The sequence below is a fragment of the Pocillopora verrucosa genome, chromosome 2 (genome assembly GCF_036669915.1).
Source record: "Pocillopora verrucosa isolate sample1 chromosome 2, ASM3666991v2, whole genome shotgun sequence".
Taxonomy (NCBI): domain Eukaryota; kingdom Metazoa; phylum Cnidaria; class Anthozoa; order Scleractinia; family Pocilloporidae; genus Pocillopora; species Pocillopora verrucosa.
Genome location: NC_089313.1, coordinates 12595359 through 12609496, shown reverse-complemented (window position 1 = coordinate 12609496; position 14138 = coordinate 12595359). Strand labels below are relative to the sequence as shown.

The 14138-nt window shown below is 38.6% G+C and overlaps 1 pseudogene; it reads left to right on the top strand.

Annotated features, from left to right (window-relative positions):
* LOC131768958 (metabotropic glutamate receptor 3-like) lies at positions 1 to 12049 on the top strand (annotated as a pseudogene).
* The last annotated feature ends 2089 nt before the right edge of the window (positions 12050 to 14138 follow it).

Genomic DNA, 14138 nt, shown 5'->3' with positions numbered 1-14138 from the left:
TATGCTAAAACACTCATTCGTCGAGAGATAACACATAACACATGGCTTGCGAAGATACGAGTAACGCCGCAAGCGAATAGCTAGGCTCTCGAACACATCATTTCTCGTTGATCTAAATCGTTCGCTTTCAATACTCTGCAACAAGTGGCTTCCTTGTATTCCAGTTGACGCTATTCAACGACAGAAGGGCTCTTCACTTGGCGCGTAAGTACGTCTAACTCGCCCATATTAATACGTTGTAGTTGGTAAACAGAGAATTCTCTTATTTAAAGGAAATGAGACGTTAAGTTTGTGAACGAGTTCCACAACAAAGGACTTATTGATGAAACCGCAACGTGTTCAGAGGTTTATCAAGTAAACAAGTTTTTAAAAGTGAGGGATTAATCTGTCTGGGTATGCGCGTGCCAATCGACCGTAAACTGCTGTTCTTTGTATCCAACCAAATGTTGACAAGTAAAATTGGGAACTGTTGAGTTGAACTTTGTGCATTAAGGAAAACTTCGTCCGTTCTCTACAAGGCGAGCAATTTAGAGATCGTTACTCCATTTTAAAGGGAAGTTTGAAGGGCGCAACACCTAAGAGAGGTGAGTTCAAAGCGTATCAGTCAAATGCAAATAACTCGCTGTTTAGAGAAAAGATAAGTATTTGGTCGAAGTTGTAATGACTGTTTCAGTCAATTTGAATCTTTGATAAACCAAATATGTCGCACAAAAGGGGAAACATTTGTCAGGGAGGTACAAACATTGATTTATTAATATTCTGTAAACCGCAATTTTAAGATCACTTGAAGTTGGCCAACCTTCTGGAATAAGCTTGGAATCTTCAGTCAAGTAATTAAGAGTCATATTGAATTTGGGCGTGGATTTTGCTAACACAACAAAAGTAAAAAATTGATTACACTCGGACGTAGAAAACTATAGAATGGAACGAAAATAACGTAAAATGTTATATCTTAATACTATAAAGAGATACAACTGCCATTTTCCCCAAAAATAGCTATAAGAATTTTCTGGTTCTTTTCAATTTTTTATTCACTTATTAAATTTAGGCAAAGACTCTCGCGGTGAAAGCGTGGTTTAGTCTTAAGCATCAAAAAGCTCTCCATGGCAACTAATTCACACTGAGATACTCAAAACATAGGAAATTAATACTTTGGCGCTTTGAATAACGTCTCGTCAAACGACACTCTACATAGAATTTCGGTAGTACATTTTACATTACAAAGTTTCTTTTTTAACAATCAAATTTATCTACACTTGCTCGCGTGATTCTATCCTTTGCATGTGTTTTAGAATTTTCGCGAATAAATATGGATTTCGCGTATTGATTTAAAGCTTGTATTAGCCTCACCCTATGCAGCCAATACCAAGGAAAAATAGATTAAGGCAGAAATATATTTGGCTAAAATAATTTGAATAATAAAGAAAAGGGCTTACATTAATCTTAACAAAAAGTCATAGTTTTTTATCAACACAGGCGTCATTAGAAACTCTAATCAAACAGAGGCTTTCTTGGAGAATAATCACTTGTTTTGAAATCAGTTTTCACCACACAAAAATAATATAAACAAAATTATCAGTTTTGTTATTTCATGATACATTCAATAGGTTTTATATTTCAGCTGCGTCCATTCACGGTTGAGCTTTGCTTACATTTTGTAATATAAAGTATAATAGTCTTCTTTTTCTGACATTGCCAAAACTTTATGATGTATGTTGTTCGTAACCCTCGTCATAAACTTCTGTCATACACGAGCTTTGTTTAGTTCGTCACACAGTTTTGTGCGAATATTTTTTGTATGAATAAATAACTGATATGATATCAACCGACAATTAACATTTTTTTTAAAGCTACAAACTTGATGATGGCAAAACTCCTTATTCTTGCTAAGGCTTTGATCAACTCTTAGCAATATATTTCTCAGTCGGTTTTACCCTTATAACTGAAACACCATTTTATAGAGAACGGCGCGCATTTTTAAGAGAACATCTTGTCTTTTTCGGCAAGCTTCGCATCTGCCGAAGTGTAACACTCGTAAGTGGATTTTCGATTGATCGAGATAGATTTTTGCCACTTAGAAAAACGACCTACTAGAAGGTTTTTTTCTGGTAAAAAGAAATTATTATAATCAATTTCGCTTTTTTTTTTTCTTAACGGAAGAGGCAAAATTAAATGTCACCCATGTTTTAATTGAAACGGAAAAGTAAGGATCCGCATCTTTGAGTTCATCGCCATTTTCAGTTCACATAAGAGAGGTGATTGGGCACGAATGAAGCGATAGAGTAAACACTTGATGTTGTCGCACTTCAAAGTTTCTCGTAAATTCTGGTCAAAAATGGCAATTTAATTAGGAAAGTCATAAAAACTTCACAAGCGTGAAATTAAAGTGTCAAAATAAAACACTTGATGAGAAAAATAAATTGAAAAGTTTTTAGTGTCAAAAGCCGGATTCTATTGGAGAAAAGAGATTTTTAGGAAGCCGCAAATCTTTTTGTTTATCATTTTCTGCGCTGTGTTTATCAATCCTTTGTCACTAAGCCAAGCACGCAACGCTTTGGAAAGCTTGAACTGAAAGATAGTTTTTTTGAGCGACTCTTGTATTTGTCGTTTGAGGTAGTAAAAAGCTTTTATGAAAAGTTCGCTCTGAAGTTTTTATCTCAAGGTATTTCCCAAAGTCGTGAAGAAGGAATGTTAGGCGGTTAACCGCTGTTTTTAAAGACAAATTTCCGATTTCCGCACCGAAAACCAAAAGCAGGATATCCCAGAGACCACGAGGGACGGTTTCTTTTTATCGGCAATACGATTTCGCGATAAAATCGAAGCTACTATACACAACTTAGAAGGTATGCTCTTCTTTTGCAATCATTCCTGAGATAACCTCCTTAATATTTAAGTTCAATAATTTACTTTGAACTATGAAATGCGGTTGGTTGTGGTTTGTAAGTGTTTTTGGTACACAATTGTGTTACGTCAGTACGCCTTCTTATCAGTTAGATGAACCAGAAAAAGCTTTCTCTATAACCAAGTGTTAAATCAAAACTCAGAATATGAATTTATGCGTGTGATAAAACTTAAATTACACTTTTCATTAACGTATAACATGAATGAATTTATGTATCTTACGGTTCTGTCTGTCTAAACCTGTAGCTCTAAGTCGAATTGCAAGAACTTTCCCTAAGCTAATCTTGGTCTTCAAAAATTGATGCCCTGAATATAAACTATTGCGTTCTTATTATTTCATTTCCAATATATCCTAGATTTGGCACTTAAACTATATAAAAGGAATTAAGACAACCAAGATATTGTATATATTTATGCTAATAAACAGCAAATCAATATTCAGAGTTAGTGAGGCATTTAGATTTCAAACTGAGTGTTGTCGAACACACGGAAACCTGAACCGAACGCGGCAACCCACAGGTAATTTTATCTTTAACTCTTTATGATGGCAACTTGCCTGGTCTCGAAATTCAAAGCTGATGCTATGTTTTGTCTAACTACCCTACGTTATCTAAACTGAAGGTTTGTCTTTATCTTTTAGAGAAGTCGTATGATTAGTAAGATTTGGTTTAGTTGGGGCCAGATGACTTCAGTATGAAGTACAAGTGTAGCAGTTGTAGTTTTAGTTGTAGTAAACTGATCAAGTTCGTTATTTCAAAACTTGTGATACATCCTTAAACTAGTCTAGTAACTGGTAACTGTAACCTCTCAGAAGGAGCATAGAAATCTTTGACCGAAGAAAAGCCACCACCATCGAAATCAAATGAAAAATTTGCCACTTTGATACATTAACATCATAAAGGAGCCCGCCGTCAAGTTGTTCGCAATGACTGACTGATTTTAAGTCATGACAACAGTTTCAAGAGAAACCATATTTTCGCTAGAGAAACATGTGACGAAACTTTTCCTGTTTCGCTTTTCAATTTCTCTTTATCTGATGGTTGTTTTTCTTGGCAAATTCTTTTCTTTGACGTCTTTCAAACAAAAACGGTTTCGCTATTTTTTATATTCACTAGACTAGAACTTGGTACAAACTGATTGCATTCACAATTAGTGCCTTCAGGCAATATATAATTTTGGGCAAGGATTCATAATTAGTTTGAAGCATTTTGAAAATTTCCAAGTCGGAACCTCTCATAGAAACTGAAGTATTTGGAGCCATACATTTCATATATTTGGTTCTTAACTAAGGATAATTCGAAATATACAAGCTGAGTGCTTCTGAAGTAATTAGCACGAGAGACAATTCTCCATTGACGTATCCTGACCTTCGCTGTCGTAACTAAAAGCCTTCTACATTATCAAACGCTGCATGCCTGGAGTTTTTTCTACTCAGGTTTTGCAGGAACCCACTGGATTTTTCTTTTTTTTTTCGGTTTCGTTCACAAAAATGTAGCTGAAAACGATGACGAATTTCAATCGCCGTGGTTTCTCACTCAAAGAAGGCTTTCAGTAATTACTGTACACCGACATAAACTAAGCAATATCAAATTTTCCGGTTAAAAGATATGATCATTCATTTGCTATGTGATGTTAATCTGGGAAAAATGTCATTCCTTCTAATTTCTTAAACCAAAAACCACGACCGTATTTTTGTTATGAATTCAAATTTAGCTTTAACTCAAGTTTGTTTTTATAATCGCTAAATAATACACAGTCTTGATTATTTTGTGACTAAAATCGTTCTATTTTGCTATCTTTCTTATTTTGTTTGTTTATCTATATCTTCGGAAAGCTTTGTTACAAGAGATGATCACATTGGACAAAGCTGTCTATTTGGAAAAGAAAAAGAGCTTTCTTCAGATTTTTAAATTGCAGAGTCATACCGCAATTAAAATGAAACACATTGACACGCGATAAAACACGGCAAAGGCTGACCAATATCGTAAAAAAAGACGCTTCGACGGAGGCGATCCATAGGTCTAACTTAATCTATTGGCAGAACTATATCTGTTGAAGCTAAAACCTCTTCACGTTGAACCGAATTCTTACCCGAATCCGGTTTGAATTAAAGAACAACGGGCCAAATTTGTGAAACTCGTGTTTCTGAGTGTAAAAAGTCAGAATTTTTTGTGCGTGATATGTACTTACGCACCTACCTTTTAATTGGAAAATTAGAATCAAGCGGTGAAGTTGGAATAACACTCAAACTGTTCCAGTAGAGAATATCGAAAAGTACTCCTTCATGTTCCCTTTGGAATAATTTGACTAAAATCCTCAGATACAACATACCGTTTCTGTAACACTTAATTTTAACAACGTCACGGAAATAACATTTTTAACCCTCTCTAGGTAAAGCTAAAGGAATGGAGACGATGATTGGTATAATATTAATGATCACCATGGCAACAAATATTCATTACGTAACCAGCCAAGTTCGTCGCTTGATAGTAAAGGGCGAGATTGTCATTGGAGGTCTGGTACCGATACACGATCATGACTTAGTGGATCAAACGCATTGCGGAGATCTTCATGAACGCATTGGTATCCAAAGACTTGAGGCCATGCTCTTTGCCATCAACAACATAAACAAAAACAATTCCATTTTGCAAGGTGTCACCCTTGGACTAGAGGTGTATGACACCTGCTCTAGCGAGACAGTGGCTCTGGACAGGGCCTTACACTTCGTGCAAGACAGGGAGGCTATCCGGGAACATCTTTCCGCAAATGGTTCCGTCCTGATGGGTGTAATAGGACCATCTTTCAGTTCCATCTCCGTGCAAGTTGCACATCTGTACCGCTTGTTCCAGCTTCCGCAAGTGAGTTTTGACTCCACCAGTTATGAACTGAGCGATAAAACAAGATGTGAGTTCTTCTCTCGTACAGTTCCACACGATCTGTACCAGGCCAAGGCGCTAGTAGACATCGCTAAAGTCATGAACTGGACCTACATCTCAATTGTTTATAGTGACGATTCTTACGGCACGCTCGGCTATCATGCTGTCAAAGAGGAAGCAAAAAAAGCAGGTATGAAGCTTTAGCTTATGAGGAATGGTTCACAGGAATTTTCAGTGTTCATGCTTATAAGTAAGGGAAGGGGGAGGGGGCCTTGCACTAACGCCCTACCAAGATGCCTTTAGCTGAGGTATTCCAGGTTGTTTTAAATGTTATAAACAATGACATTTTTTGACAAAGTAGGGAACTAGGTTCACCCTAAGACCTCCTTCCCCGTCTCTTCCCTATCACTGTTTACCAACCTCTATCAGCATCTAAGCGAGTGGTTTTCCAAGTCAAATCCTGCCTTATGTTCAAAAGCTTTCTTTGTAGTGCGAATTAATGGTGCTAGTGGCGCAATAACCTATCAAAACTCGACAAAAAGAGTCAATAGACTCAACGAGATGAAAGGAAGGAGATATGCCCGTGTGAAGTGTAAGTGTAATTGGTACAATTTTAGTTCCTTTTTGCTTCTGACTGGACAAAAAGAGAGTAAGTATGGTAGGAGTACATCGCGTATATGAAACATATTGTTTTGATTCATTTTAGGACAGCAAGTCAGGCGATGAAAATTAGTACTTTTCACCGATACTTCTTCGAATTCAGGTCACTTTTCAAATACTTTTTTGTGTTTAGGTATTTGTATTGCTGTAGCCGAGAAGGTTGAAATATCTAGTCCCTGCTACATTCAACATAATCATCGATAAACTCCTGCAAGAGATCGAAGCCAGAGGCGTGGTAGTTTTCAGCAGTCAGGAACGACAAATCCGAAATCTCCTGCAAGCTGCAAAAAGCAAAGGAGCATCTGGGACTTTTCAGTGGTTAGGAACAGACGCCTGGGGAAACATGTTGTGGTTAAAAGGCTTGGAAGATGTGGCAGAGAACACCATTACAGTTACTCCGAAAACTGTGGAACTGAAAGCTTTTAACGACCATTTTTATCGTCTGAAGCCCAGTGTGAACTCCAGTAATCCATGGTTTAACGAGTTTTGGGAGCAACATTTCAATTGTTCGCTTAATAGAAGATTGAATGGTAAATGTAGCCGCTTGAATCTTAACGTTATGAACAGTCCAGTGGATAATCGTGTCGCAAGTGCTATGGATGCCGTCAACGTGTTTGCACATTGCACTAGATTGCTATGCTGAAAGATAAGGTTCGGGCGCGAGTGGTGTTTGCGAACGCATGCGCAATATGTCGGGAAGAGAGATCTTGAAGTATATCAGAAATGTCTCTTTTATAGGAGAAAGTGGTAATCATATGCACTTCGATGAAAATGGTGACGTTGAAGGGCAATATGACATTCTTATGTTCACAAAGCGTGGAAACGAGTACAAAACTGTTCAAATTGGCGAATGGGACTCACACCTGTTGAAATGTATTCAAGGCTCTGTCAGTTTTTGGTGGAGTGTCTTCCTCTTGTCACCCAGTTTGTAAGAACAAAGAAGTCAGATTGCCTGTTGCTGGTAGAGAATTCTGCTGCTGGACTTGTACTTTGTGCAATGGAAACCATTATATAGTCAACGACAGCATTTGTGCGAGCAATGCCCTCTGGGATACAAACCAACGTACGACGGACGCTCGTGCGTGAAATCGACATCATGCATTTTGGAAAGAACTGGATTCTTTCTTTATCAGCCACCGCTTTTGCGGGTCTAGGAGTGGTGTCAACACTTTTTGTAATCGGTGTGCTGATCAAATTTGACAAGACACCATTAGTCAAAGCGTGTGGTCGGGAACTTTCCCCATCTTCTGTTGATTGGTATTCTGTTGGCCTTTAGTGTGACGTTTGTTACAATACTGGAACCTACAGATGGTCACTTGCATTGCACGTTTCTTTGGCAACGGTGTGGCTCTAACAATTTGTTACGCGTCCCTTGTTTATAAAGACGAACCGCATCTCCAGAATTTTCAATCGTAAGAACTTAGCTCGTAGACCGATACTAATCCTGCCCCTATCGCAGCTTGTTCTGGTCGTTGGAGTGGTCTCGGTGCAGATTTTACTTTTGGTAATGCTTGCGCTTCTCCGGACTCCGCGAGCTAAATTTTATTACCCAGAAATCTCCTCAGTTTACCTCGATTGCTCGACTTCAAATCTAGACTTTGGACTGTCTCAAGTGTATAATTTTATACTAATCACATGTGCACGATTTACGCTTTCAAGACCCGGAAAATCCCCAGTAATTTTAACGAAGCGAATAATAGCTTTGCCATGTATTCATCGTGTGTGGTATGGCTCTCTTTCTTGGCGGTGTATTACATGGAACAAAAATACGAACTGAAGCCTTTGATCCTGTGTGTTAGCGTTTCTTTGATAGCCTTTGCTCTCCTGTGCTGTCTTTATGGGCCTAAGGTGTATATCATCCTCTTTAGACCACACAGAATGTCCGGCGACACGTAAACCCGAGTTTGAGTCTGTCCAGCTTGAGCAAAGAGAAAGGCCAGAATTCGAAGTCCACGCATGCGTACCTCGGAATGAACGAAAATGCTGAAAACGAGGGTGAAGACATCCCTAGTAGCAGGTAATGAAACCTCGTCACTTCTCATTTTAAGCCGAATTGCTTATGCTATGATCGAATACGCAGCAATAATGAAAAAATCGAAAAATCCGTGAACGTAAATCAGCATCAATGACAGGGTATCCATTTGCTTACCCAGCGGCCTCGTGCTGACATCTCGCACAAATTATAATTTCTTGTTTGGATTAGTTATGATTTTTTCTAAGGTATGGAGCACCAGGGCCACGCTAAAATTTTTAGAAGCTTCTGTGTTCTAAGGTCTTCTTCAGCCCTGTCTGGTTATTTCCAATTGATGATAAAAACGACTTTTCTATTAAGTAAAACATTTGAGGCAATGGTAGTTCTACAGAATCTAGATCAGTTAATGCTTCTATATTTTTATGCATAAGTGACACTAGTGGATACAAGAGCTGTTTAAAAGGCTTTGTAAAAGACTACTTTGAGGGTAGTAAGTGCATACTATGATTTGACACTCCAGTTCAGAAATTTTTCATGTTCTGATTTAAAACTCGTGACTGCGATGGTCAGAAAAAAAGCAACTTTGCTAACTTTTTAATTATTTTTTACAGCGCTGAGATGCTTAGAAAACAGAAGATGATCATGTCTTCAGATTCAAGCAAACATGCCTCAGAGACGTGTTCGGAGGAAACAGTGTCCCCACCAAGAAGCTTGAAGTATGTATCAATCACTTTTTTTACTTTAAAATTGATCTATCACGTCTTCATTCAGTGAAGCATTTTGCTAGGCTCTCTATTCATAACTTTCGATGCTTTCACTCGAACATCAGAATATTCAATTGTATGTGATCACTCTTTTTATCACGAAATCACTCCCCTTATCACGAAGATCACTCCCCTTATCACGATAGCATATATGAGAAGTTAACGCCACAAGGAGCCCCACCCATACTCACTACGTATCTACTAGTGTATTTCCCCATCAGAACCTGTTCATGTTATAGCCTTGCGTTCACTGTCAGAGTCAGAGCTACTTTGTTACACGTCGTGTTTCTTTCTGCAGATGGAGAAGCTTATTAAGCATCTACGAAAAGAGCTAATCTCTACCAGGAAAACACTCCGCACGACACAAGACCACTTTTCAGGCGCAAGCAGAATGGTCGAGACTTGAGTGAAACGAAACTTGCCACAAGATACAGAAGGTTACCAAGCACATAAAGGTGAAGCTTTGTTCATGGTGGGTATGCATGAATGACGTTTACCCAAGGTGAATTTAGTAGGCCATAGTGATATGACGATAGTCGGTGGGTGGGTGCAAACCTGAATACGGACCTTTCAGATAAAGTTGAGCGACTTTTCGGTCGCGGCGGCCTTGCTCTTGATGATGACTTTATTTAGCGTGGGTGTTTCCGAAAGTGTCATTCTCTTTCCACCGACACAAAGTCCTCTGAAGACGAAGTTTTCTCGGACGGAAGGTCACCATTGGAAGATTCACGCAATCGTTAACCCCCCCCCCCCCCCCGTTTAAAACCGTTAAATATATTTACCAAGAGTTCGCTGACCCTCCAGTTTACAACAAAATAATCGGCCATTTTCGTTCTCTGAGGCATTTGTTCACGTTAAAGAAAATAGTGATTTGGTGACAGGAGTAGGGCCATCTGCGGATGACAGAGCGTGGGAGGAAAATGGAGTGACGAATCCTAAAGATTGTGCGATTTTAATCAAAATAAGAAAATTTCACGTCACTTTTTCTACTCCTGATGTAAAATTTTAGACGCACTCCTCCGCTGGATTTGAACAAATTCTGACCTCTTTACATTATTTTTCATGTCTATTTTACTTATGTATCAACATTTTTCACTTTGATGTTATCAGTTTTGCATGTCATATGTATTCGTGCCTTGTGAACATCTTGCGTTAAAAAGTGTCGATGGAAATCAGTTTCCTAGTCTTAATTGTTAATTATCAGCCTGCATGTTTCTACTGCGTTTATTTTCATGTCATTTGTCGGATTTGCACATGTGAACTAGCTTCAAGCCTGGTTCGTACAGCGTTCGACGTAAGTGCAATTGCAAGCCACGTTCGCCATGTTCGAACGCAGACGCAAGGAATGCCACTATGCAGGCGTAATGGAAATGCTTTACAAGATGGCGAACGAGGATGTGGCCTCAGCACAACGAGTTTCCAGCTTTTCCTGTTGTCATGGGGGTGTAGAGAGGAGTTTTAAACTTAGAGTTTATGCCAGCATCTTATTGGAGTTTACTGAAGAACACAGCACGTAATACCATAGATCTCAACTCATTCATATGAAAGAAATAGGGAAGATCAGAACGGAATCACGCGCGCAGGCGCACCCACGCCCCTAACTGGTGTATGTTTACTGTTACTTTCACTTGGTTTAATAATTTTCGTTTTCCTAGGAAGACTTTAAACAACTGGCCGAAGGGAAAGACACCGAAAGTTTCTTATGAGGAAGAAAATAGTAAAGAAAACATATTTTGTAAACAAAAGGACTTCAAAGCAACTAAAAGACAGAAATATTTGCGCGGGGAAAAACCAATTTCATCTCAACGAAGGTTGCCAACTTGCGTTCCACTCAGTGACGTCATGGAGGATAAGGATTTAGAAGGTGCTGGTGCTGATCGTAATATTACGGGCTCAGATATTGACCGTAAAACACAAGTTATGATGGATGGTGACGCTGACTTAGAAATCGGCAAGGAAAAATTGAATGATACCGAAAAAAGACGTGCTCATGTTGATAGTAGATGTTTTAGTGACCATACTCCTCGGAGGAACAGTATGACAGACACGTTACAAACTAGTAGAAGGAAATCAGAATCTGACATTGACTTGAAAACTGAATTGATGGATCAACATTTATCAGAAGGGGTGGATCAAAAGGAAGGCGAACAAGATGCACAACTGCTGCACAATAAAACTCCATGTGAAACGTGTCAGTTGCTTCTGAGTGATGAACAAAACAATAGAGTTATTTGCACCGCATGTTAAAGAAAAGAAACTTATTAAGTAGGATTATGAAAATTAACTAGATCTAACTAGGGATCTTAGTTTAATTCAGTGAAGAAGCAATCGAGTTTCTACCGGTCCGGATAGCTAGCTGTTTTAGTTCGGATACTTGATTGAAGGGAAGGCGACGGAGCCGCAAACACGCAATTAAAATAAAAGAACCTGCCAAGAGGCAAAAAAATAAAAACAAATTTTATTGCGGTTCTTACTTCAAAATTTTTTCTCCTTCTTATTCTTCTCGTGTCATGTCACTACTTTCTCGGCTTCGTCGCTCAAACTCAGTTCCACAAAACAACCTGCCAACACTGGCCAAGGGGGCCAAGTTTCACCCTCAGAACCAAACTTATAGGGTTAAAGCTGGCTTTACTGGCCGTGACCGATATCTTTTGACAAAAATTGCAAATGTAAATTAAAAGTTTGTTAGTGCCACTTGCGCACCGATTTTGTTTGTGTAAGCCAAACAAAGAAATGCAGACGAGTAAAGTAAAATTATACTTTTTCGAAGCCATGCAATAGCGGAATGAATCTTATCAATCAAGTGTAGTTTTTCAGTGGCTGTTATTCAACTTTTACGTGCCAAGACGAATAAACCTTTAAAGCCGTCGTTAAGGTTTTTTACCCAAAACGTTCCCTTGTGTGGTCTTGTGTGAGTGCGCGTTGAGTGGCAAGCCGTGACCGCAAGGTGGCGACGAAGACCAAGGTAGAGAGAGACAGAAGGCATCTCATCCCCTAGTCTGGTTAGTAATTTGTCTGCTTCTCAAGATCTTTCGCTCATTTCTCCTTTTTTCCCTCACCTCATTTCCTCCCTTTATTAAACGACCTTAATTGCTCCTCCCCCCCTAAGAAAAACGTCGAGGAAAAAAAGTCCAATTGGTGTAGAAATGAAACAAAGAAGAAACAGATTCATCCTAACTAACACAACTATCATAAAAATTACAATTTCCTCGATTGTGATTGGTTTAAAAAACTCCTACTTTCCACTTATTCACTTACCAAGCTATTAAAAGCTAATCACAGTCAAAGTTGTATTGTAAATCAACTAATCACATTCAAAGTTGTAGTTTAAATCAACCAATCTCAACCTTGGTTTCAATCACCAAAGAAACAATGTACATACTCCTAAATTGGGACTATTTTCAAAATGGAGAAATCTTTTTGCCTTTAACAAAGACAATATTTTGGAAGACAGTAGTGATTTTGTTTATCCTATGGTTCAAATATTTAGGCAAATAATCCAAGCTCTTTTCTCGGAAACTGTAATTTTTATCTTCGTGTCGTCCAATTCGGTCTGTAATCATACTGGTGATGAACAAATCAGACTCCCGACCGAATTGGACTCCACTCAGACCTATTACCACTACTAACTACGGTGCGAAAAAAGGAAAGATTAAAACTCAACGATCCTTGCCTTTTTGTGGCTTTTTGATCCATATGAGACGGATATGTAAAGAGATCCAAAATACACTAAATATTGTGTTATTTTCATCAGTGCGTCACGCAATCTATCATGTCAAGAATCATGACCGTTTTATGTACTGTAATCCGATTTGTCAACACCATTGTTATGAGGCGCAGCAGTTCTTGTGCAACGCTTACTTCAAATATCCTGCGCTTTGCAACGTACACCCGAGAAGCTAGCAACAATCCTTCATCTCTACCTACTAAAAGGTGAATACAAGGTCATAAAAGTGAGTGCTCTTCAAGGTGGGTATTGTTTCGGGCTAGGGGAAACTAGCGCTCTCTCTTTTGAAAATGCGAGGTTGTTAGTAAGGCAAATTACAATTTGCGATTATGTTGTGATCTTAGGCAAACATGTGCTCTTGCTTTCATTGTGTTGTTAGAAGATTGAACTAAAAGAAAAAACAGAAAGCGGCTAGTCTTTGTTTGCTCTTGAAAGTGTTCTGGGGGGCTCTAGGACACTTTATGAGGATATTTTCATAAGAAGATTCGGGTCCACAGGTTATTGGCCGGTGCCTAAGAATAAATGTGGATCGGAAGAATCGCGATGTTCAGCGTATAGCAATCACAAGAAAATGTTTTTTTCTCTGGCGTAATAAATAGCGGAACCACCATAATCAACGACGAGAAAGGAAATGCGAAGTTTTAAAAGATATCCTTTGAAAAATGGAGGTTAAAAAGCCACGTAACACTGAGCTTATTTACTCAGTAGTCACATTTTTGGCTTCACGCCTCTGATTTTTTTAAAGTTTTGATTCCTACGGCAGATTCAAATAAATAATTTAAATACTTTGAAAGTTCACACGACACTTTGAAAACAGCGAAATGTTCATGTAAAAAACCTTTTTTACTTTTTTTAAAGTGATTCCTGATGCCTGATTTTAACATTTCGGCGATCCGCAATAAGACCAAGTCCAGATATTACGCGCGTGCTGAGCTAATGTTTTACTAGGAATTCTTTTATTACACTACGTCCTCTTACCGGATTCGTTGTGGTTTCTTTAACAAGGACCAACTATTCATGTATGACGGAAATCCAGAGGCATCGATTTTGGTTCAAGTTCTAACGAGGATCGAGTTGAGGATGGTTGGAATCACCGGGGTGTTACTGTACGGGGAAAGGATTATTAATATCGTCTTGATTTTAACGATTTAACAAAATATGGCATGATTTGATGTAAATTACCTGTAAGAGAACTAGACAACGATCCTGAACGAAAATGTCCGCAGATAGGACTCGAC